This window comes from Triticum dicoccoides, chromosome 4A (assembly GCF_002162155.2).
Source record: "Triticum dicoccoides isolate Atlit2015 ecotype Zavitan chromosome 4A, WEW_v2.0, whole genome shotgun sequence".
Classification (NCBI taxonomy): Eukaryota; Viridiplantae; Streptophyta; class Magnoliopsida; order Poales; family Poaceae; genus Triticum; species Triticum dicoccoides.
Genome location: NC_041386.1, coordinates 600,747,117 through 600,754,094, shown reverse-complemented (window position 1 = coordinate 600,754,094; position 6,978 = coordinate 600,747,117). Strand labels below are relative to the sequence as shown.

Below are 6,978 nucleotides of genomic sequence, written 5' to 3'. Positions count from 1 at the left end.
TCATTTCCTCTAATGATCAGCTAGCTGATGTGTTCACCAAACCAGCCACTCGACAGATGCTAGACCGTTTTAGTACCAATCTAGACCTTGTACAGAGTAGAAGTTCAGATTGAGGGGGAGTGTTAAAATAGGTCTAGCATGTCACGTACACGTATTCTGTACTTATATAATTGTATGTGTTGATCATTATATATAGAGAGACGTGGAGAGGCATTGCCCCACGGAAAACCCTAAACCCTATTCTCAAACTAGCTGGCATTAAAAAAAATCCATGACCATGCATGTGGGGATTCCATCGAACAGGTTGGACACAATATATCCCCAGAAGAAATCTGTTTCCCAAATTACCTCTGCAGATCCAAGACATGAAAATCACGTCGGGTTCAAAAGGATCAAGCGTTAGAGAGTAAGACGAACATCGTCAGGTTTTACTCACCACACCAGAAGCAGCAAGCACATCACACCGCAGCATTCATTCTACTTGTCCTTGAGATTGTCTAGAACATGGACATCGCCACTGGCCATTGAGATCATCTAGAACCTTGAGATTACTGCCAACATTAATAAAGAACTAAAGATGTTCTAGCTCTGTACCAAGTTGGATTATCAATTTGGAAGTTTCATGCTCCGGAAGTGGTACTATCCCCACCTACAGCTTTGCTCGATGGATGAAAAAGAAATGCATAGACATGGCACCTCCAGCCTGATTGTCTACTCTTGAATTAAGTCATGTGTAAAATGCACAGATACATATGCTTGAAATCAATGCAAAGTCAATTCACCCCACCTTGACCTTTAGAGACCATCTGGACAAAGAGCAGGTGTAGAATCCACATGCATGAATGTGGGCATTTTGCCGAAGAGGATGTGCCCGCATATGTCCCCGTCCGCAACCTGTTACCAAAGTTACCTCTGTAGATTCGTTAGGGCATGTCCCGCGCTGGGAACCAGGCGTGGGCGCTAGGATAAAAATCCTACCCGATTGGCAGTTAGCCTGATTAATCTCCGCCCTTCAATGAGAAGAAACACTTGGTTGCAGGACTGTAAAGTTGTGGCGCCGATGCACAAAATTTATCTTACTATCATTAATCGAGCAATCTGGACAAGCAGTGCAAGCTGCAAGCTATATACCTCCAGCCCCTCCTCTCAAACTGGTGCTTCTCAACTGAACCTGCTGGCACATTCATGCTGACTGGAGCCTAGCTAACAAAGGCACTTGTAGCACCGTTCAAACCTCAGCGTCCAAACAATCAACAGATCAAAGCCATCTAGAGAGAAATATGGTCATCCTCATCCATACAACCACCTACAAGTTGGAATGGGGTCCATATAGCACCCCATCCATGCATACTTGTCATGCCTGACCGTGACAACCAAATAATGGTAGAGATAGTATCGATCCTTAGTTGTAGCGTTTGGCATGCCTAGCAAATGAGCCACATAAAAGAAGTAGAAACTAGCAAGTGAGCCACATAACGATACTGATCACACACTTCTTTTGTGGATAAATGTGGGTATTGATTGCCACATCTCATTGGACCGCTTGTAACTGTCGGGCAGCAACTTGGGTCTGTTTGTTAGTTCCTACGGCCTTCCGTATATTCGCGCTCCCGTGATGCACTGGTGCTTGCACACAACCATAGAGTAGTACTTGGTCGCCATGTTGAAAAAATACTTGTTAGATTACAACGTATTAAAAACACTTGGTTGTCAGAATTTAAAATACTTGTTAGATTACAACGTACTTGGTTATCAAATTAAAATTCTTAGTTGCGCACTTAGTTGCCAGACTTTAAGCATGTTTAGTTTTCATATTAAAAACACTTGGTTGTTAGAATTAACATGTTTAGTTGCCAAAATTACATGTACTTCGTTTTTTATTTTCTAAATGCTTAGTTGCCAGATTTGAAAACATGTTAGTTGCCAAAATTGCAATTACTTAATTGTGAAGATTAAACATGTTTAGTTGTCTATTTCATAAATGCGTAGTTGCACACTTAGTTGCCAGATTTTCAAACATGTTAGTAGCCAAAATTAAAATTACTTTGTCCATTTTAGAGAGAATTTTTATTTAGGCAAAATTATATTTAGAGATGTATATACTTTCGGTATATTCGTGTTCCCCGTGTACCTTGGGTGCAAAACATGTCATATTGTCCAGCACTCCTGGTCATCGTGTTCAATCTAAACCCTTGGATCAAAAGAAATGGATGGTCCCTGTAGTTGTAAGCTACCAAGTAGTAGTATTTGGCTAACCAAGGCTGGCATGGCAATTTGATAGCTGATAAATCAATACCCTGTATTTGGGCACACCGATCAACTGTAATGCTTGGTCAAAGACTCCGGCCGATCTTGTTGGCTTGGAAGCATCTCCACACGACTGTGATTTGCAAATGAATCACACCCACGATATGCCAATCGGGAACCTGCCTGGAAACTGGAATGAATAATGCATGCATGCATGGCGCTACTCCTCCGACTTCTCTCATCCTTGTGGTCGCTTTCTTTCTCTATTTGACTGGCTGACTGGCCGGTCACTATATATAGCAATGAACATCCACAGCAAATTTCAGGTAACCATGAAATCAATCCACCTCATTCTTTTCCTGCTTCCTTTACCCTACTTGATTTTGATGGATATATGTATTCTAGGGCTTGAATCTTTGGAGGCTTTCAATACGTTAGTTTTCACAGCAAATTTGGCAGCATTTACTGCTTTCATTCACGACCGGCATGTGTGATATCGAGTGGCAGAAAATAAGTGGTAACTTGTCCACCGATTGGCATATTTGATATTAGGACTGTCGCTGCATTTTTTTTTTCACCTCTTCGCTTGATTTTTCCCTTCACAAATATGTATTACAGAGCACTTGTTACCTTCCTTATTATTTCTTAGTCTTTCTGTGTACACTCGTGTTACTATCAATGAAAAAACAGCATGCTACAACAAAATAGCGCCGGCCTCAAAATAAGCTATTAGCGTGTTATATTGGGCTATAGCATACTATTAGTAAGCCGTTGTACACTGATTTATTTAGCGAGCCAATTCTCAGCATATGCTATAGCATGCTCTTTTTTCAGTGCTTAATATAGCATTGGGGATATCCCCTATCGAGATATATGGCTACTTTCGTTTGGATAAATTCTTGAAAGATTTCTTCTTCTTATTTGCCAGTACTGTTCTATACAGTAGAAAGTAAGAACTAAGTGAGCAGCGTTGTGTTTCCATATTCTGGTGATATGCGGGACTCCAGTTTGCTAAAGCTCTTGCAACTATTAGTATTGTTCTGTTACTCAGACACGTTCATGTTCTGCCTTGAATCATTCAGCTCTTGTTCATATTGCCACGGTTCAATTTTTGTCCTGAAGTTTCGTTCTCACATTCTGTCTTTGTCCTGGGAAGTTTCTTTCTCATTTTTTTTTGTCCTGGTGCCAAATATGAGAACGGAAATGGCTTATCAACTTTTTTTTTGCTGCAGTTGCAGGTTGTGCAGCTCTCTAGCTAGGTGTGTCCTTTCACTAAACAACAGAACTATCCTCCGATTTTCCAGACATCTTCTTGCTTCCAAATTAAATCAAGAAAAAACTACAACAATGGCCTTCCCAACCCTACCAGTTAACCTCACACTACTAGCTCTCCTCTTGTCGGTTGCCCTGGCGGCTGATAACGCCTCCATGGACGCCGGCATCATCCTCCTAAATTGCGGTGGATCAAGCCAGGACCTAGAGGTTGATAGTGGTGGTCGTACTTGGGACGGGGACAACGGCTCCAACTCCAAGTTCACACCATCAGTGGAAGGAGTTGCAGCCAGTGCTTCATACCAAGACCCTTCCCTCCCCTCCATGGTCCCTTACATGACTGCACGCATCTTCACTTCAAATTACACCTACTCCTTCCCTGTTAGGCCAGGCCGCATGTTCTTACGCCTCTACTTCTATCCAGTTGCTTATGGAAAATATGTTGTCCCCGATGCCTTATTTGGTGTCACGGCAGAAAATCTCGTCCTCTTAAATGGCTTCAATGCTTCGCAAACAGCTCAAGCCGTCAATTATGCATGCCTTGTCCGTGAGTTCTCCTTGAATGTTTCTTCACATAGCTTGGACCTCACCTTTTCACCATCAGCATTTCAGAATGGATCATATGCATTTATCAATGGCATTGAGATTGTGCCCACGCCTGACATCTTCACAACACCTGACGCAACTTTTGTCCATGGTGATTACAGAGCACCATTCACATTTTCCGCTGACATAGGCTTCCAGACTATGTACCGGCTCAATGTCGGGGGCCAAGCCATTTCCCCCAAAGATCACACGGGCTATTACCGCTCATGGGATGATGATTCCCAATACATATATGGTGCCGGCTATGGGGTGACCTACTCCAAAGATCCTAATGTGACTATCATGTATACACCTGCAGTGCCGAAATACACAGCGCCACTTGATGTCTATGATACAGCTCGGTCGATGGGGCCAGATCCACAGCTCAACCTCAACTACAACCTTACATGGATTTTGCCGGTTGATGCCGGATTCGTGTACCTCCTAAGGTTCCATTTCTGTGAGATTCAGTCTACTTTTACCTTGGAAAATCAAAGGACTTTCTACATCTACATCAACAACCAGACAGCATGTGATGCCATGGATGTAATCTTCTGGAGCGGAGGAATTGGTAGACCAATATACAAAGACTATGTTATCGTGGCTAGTGGTTCTGGTCAGGTGGACATGTGGATTGCACTGCACCCTTATATTTCAAGTAGATCACAATATTATGATGCAATACCGAATGGTCTTGAGGTCTTTAAGCTACAGGGTCACGGATCGAACAATCTTGCTGAGCTCACTCCTCCAATTCCACAAAAGCCTTATGTGGATCCAAATAGGCTGTCCAGCGGTGTACGAAAATCCAGAGGTGTCATACTAGCAGCCATCGGTGGCGGATTTGCATTGGTGTTGATTGTTCTTTTCAGTATGTGTGTTATCTGCAGACGGAGGAAGGTCGTGAAGAGTTCTTGCAAAACCAGCTATGCACATCGGAATCGTCCCACATGTGATCTTGTCCATCACTTCTCATTTGAAGAAATTCAACTTGCCACCAAAGAATTTGATGAAGCACATATCATCGGCAGAGGTGGATTCAGAAATGTCTACAGTGGCGAGATAAATGGAGGGAGAAAGGTGGCGATCAAGCGACTCAACCAGGAATCCCAGCAAGGCTTTCATGAGTTCCAGACTGAACTCGAAATGTTGTGCCATTTCCGCCATGGCCACCTTGTATCTTTGATTGGCTACTGCAGGGACAAGAATGAGATGATTCTGGTCTATGACTACATGCCTCATGGAACACTGCGTGAGCATCTGTATGGCACCAGTAATCCACCATTGTCATGGAAGTAGCGCCTTAATATTTGCATCGGTGCAGCCCGAGGGCTGCATTACCTTCACACTGGCACAGAGCAAGGAATCATCCATCGCGACATTAAGACCACCAACATCCTACTGGATGATAGGTTAATGGCGAAGGTTTCTGACTTTGGTCTATCTAGGGCATGTGCAGAAATTGACAATGCGCACGTGAGCACCGCAGTGAAGGGTTCCTTTGGATATTTTGATCCAGAGTACTTCCTGCTGCGACGTCTCACTAAAAAATCAGATGTGTACTCCTTCGGGGTCGTGTTGTTTGAGATTCTGTGTGCACGCCCCGTGATAAACACCGAGCTCCCGTACGAGCAAGTGAGCTTGCGTGACTGGGCGCTATCTTGCCAAGAAAAAGGTGTCCTCGAGGAGATTATTGACCCCTGTATTAAGGAGGAGATCACCCCCAAGTGCCTCAAGATATATTTGCAGAGCTAGTGGAGAAATGTGTTGCTCATCGTAGCATCGATAGGCCATCAATGGGTGATGTACTTCAGAATCTGGAGGTCGCACTCAGGGTGCAGGATAGTAACAGCTATGCCAGGGGGCCATCCTCTCTTCAGATCATCAGTCTAGTCAATTCATACAAATCATCAACCCACTCAAAAATTGACATCGCTGCACAGGGAGACATATTTTCAGATATCTTACATTCGGAAGGCCGATAAAAGCAAACTACAGGTCAGGAATTTATTTTATTTACATGTTCATCGTTGTTAACCTGTATGTTCAATATAGTGTGTGTGTGTTTTTTTTTTAGAAAAGGAGGATGACCCCCGGCCTCTGCATCTGGGAGATGCATACGGCCACTTTATTGATTATTCTCGAGGACCTTACAAAGTATTACAAACAATATACCTGAATCCACCATCTTGGCAACATATACCATTACTCCTATCCATATGATGAATGGGTGCTAGCTGGGCCACTACCCAAACCACCCACCTAAACCTAACATCAAAAGCCGGAAGCCCCAGCCGAGCCACATACCGGGTCTGGGGCACAATCCGGTCAGACGCACTCGTGTGCCGTCGCCGCCATCTTCCACAGGTCCGTCTTCAGATCATATTGAGGCTTCTACCTTGTCTGGCCACTCTGCCATCGACGCCCCCATGACGCCAGACAGCTTCCTCCTCCTGCACGAGTCCATCTCCGCGCATCAGACGCCGAGTCTCCACAACATCATGCCGCCGAGATCCGCCACCATCAATGTGTAAGATGAAGCACCGCTCCACCAAAGTCGCCGTCCTCTAGTCCCTCGAGTCCATGTGCACCTCCAAGAATGACGCCCCCAGGGGGAAACGACACCAGAGAGCCGCCGTCATCCGATCTACTGATCAAGGTTTTCCCCCGAAGGTAGCAGAGAGTGGCCTTGAACATCTCCACGGCGATGCCTTCAGGAAAGGAATGGCGCAAACCGCGTCGCCATCGCCGGCCTTGGCAATAGCCAATAGCAGGTTTTCACCCAGATATGATCGAAGACCTCCATCTCTCGTGCACGGGTCGCCGCCGTCCTTACCAGAATCTGGATGATCCCGCTTGCCAGATCTCAGCACG

The 6,978-nt window shown here is 44.7% G+C and overlaps 1 pseudogene; it reads left to right on the top strand.

Annotated features, from left to right (window-relative positions):
• The first annotated feature begins 3,594 nt into the window (after positions 1 to 3,594).
• On the top strand, positions 3,595 to 6,089 carry LOC119289331 (annotated as a pseudogene).
• Positions 6,090 to 6,978: the final 889 nt, after the last annotated feature.